This window comes from Limulus polyphemus, unplaced genomic scaffold, assembly GCF_000517525.1.
Source record: "Limulus polyphemus unplaced genomic scaffold, Limulus_polyphemus-2.1.2 Scaffold10432, whole genome shotgun sequence".
In the NCBI taxonomy this organism is placed as follows: Eukaryota; Metazoa; Arthropoda; class Merostomata; order Xiphosura; family Limulidae; genus Limulus; species Limulus polyphemus.
This window is the reverse complement of record NW_013676042.1, coordinates 16,864-18,727: the sequence shown is the minus strand read 5'-3', so window position 1 is coordinate 18,727 and position 1,864 is coordinate 16,864. Positions and strand designations below refer to the sequence as shown.

General features: G+C 33.9%; 1 non-coding gene across 1 annotated transcript; it reads left to right on the top strand.

Moving 5' to 3' along the window:
- Nucleotides 1–1,536: 1,536 nt before the first annotated feature.
- Nucleotides 1,537–1,608, top strand: Trnad-guc. The gene has a single exon. It is a non-coding gene; the product is annotated as a tRNA-Asp (tRNA).
- The last annotated feature ends 256 nt before the right edge of the window (nt 1,609–1,864 follow it).

Genomic DNA, 1,864 nt, shown 5'->3' with positions numbered 1-1,864 from the left:
GGTTTTCTTGCCACTGCTGTAATCTTTCTTCTTGTTTCTTTTCTTTTTCCTCCAACAACTGCTGTAATCTCTCTTCTTGTTTAATTTCTCGTTCTTCTTGTTTCTTTTCTTGTTTCTTTTCTCGTTCTTCTTGTTTCTTTTCTTTTTCCTCTAACAACTGTTGTAATTTCTCTTCTTGTTTCTGTATTGCTGCCATCAAATCTGCTAAGCTGTAGTTTGATTTTCCGCCTCTCGTTTCCATTTTTCTTCTCTTTTTCTTTTTTTTATCCCACTTCTGACACCAATTTGTTACGTCTCCGTTTGTTAATTAACTTTCCGTAACTTCGTTCCGACGAAACTTAAGCGATACAAGTCCTTTCTTAATAAAACTGGTTTATTCTTTCCGAATATAACTTTACCGATACACTCAACTTCAACAATCGCGCTAAACAAACGCTATAACAACGAACGTGCTCAACAATAATTTTGACTGGAGAGCAATTACTCACTGTCTACCCACACATTACATTCCCCCTCTTATATATACCAGCCTACCCTATCTAGTAAATACTAGAGCATTTATGAATGAACAAGATAGTTCTAGAAACTAGAGGGCGCCACAACAGTCACGTGACCTCGATGACGCAACAACTTTTTTAATTGAAAGTTTCTGAAGAATCTTTAACACTATCCGTGACGGCCTAATTTTATTTTCTCAGTGATCGGGGGGGGGGGGCTTTCAGGCCCCTCCTTTTTTTTAATATCTAATATTTTTACACGCTGCTAGTGAGAGAACCTGTTGTTAAAATATTTGAAACCCACCACTGACCTATGGCTATTTTTTGAAGTTATTTATTTATTTATTTATCTCATTATCTTTATTATTCCGATGTAAATATAAAGTGGAGTACTAGATTGCTAATTTGCTGTATTCTCAGAACAACTCGCAAATAATTAAATATTTATAAAAAATTCAAAGGAATATTAAGATTTTTAAATACAGCCCTTGAGAATAAAACCTATAAAGGTTCAATGATATTTTTAATATAATATAATATAATATTTTTTGAAGACAGTGAAGTTAGGTATTTTGCTCAACGGTGACTGGGCCTAACACTGTTGTTCCATTTTACGTCTTACGCATCTGTTCAACGTTAAAGAATAAGTGGACGCAGTTTGGCTCTGTGTTTCAGAGGTAGGCAGCCAGTTGAGTTATAACAGTTATAGTCAATCCCTTCTCATGGATGGCTGGTAGTAATGTGCTGTTGATTGTCTTTCATCTGGTCAATAGTTCGGAATTAGGGACGGCGGCACATAGCTTTAGCATTAATTCAAATCAATGAAATAGACCTAATATTTACTATATGTTTGACATTATAGCAATGGGGCAAATAAAGGTAAGTCTAATTTTGTATAAAATTGCATGATGTGAGTAAATTATTGATTCAAATTCATTATTGTATTTTCAAAATAAATTAAAATATTTGTAAAAATTTAGGAATATAATTTGGGATTAAACAAAAACTATAATTCCGAGAGGTAGTCAATAATATTCATTCCTCGGTAGTATAGTGGTGAGTATCCCCGCCTGTCACGCGGGAGACCGGGGTTCGATTCCCCGCCGGGGAGTAAATATTTTGAGTTTATTGTGGAGTAGTTTTAGTATACGATTTTTTTCTATGTTTGTAAGTTCCGGGTGATTATTTTGGTAAAATAAAAGGATCTAAAGTTAACTAATGTTCGCATGAGACTGTTTATTAGACTTAGGGTTACATATTGATATTACACTATAACCCGAATGTGAATTTGTTTTCATGACTAGACTGTAAAGAAGTCACTATATCTAATCGTATTTCAGTTATGCAACTTATTTACTCAATTTAGA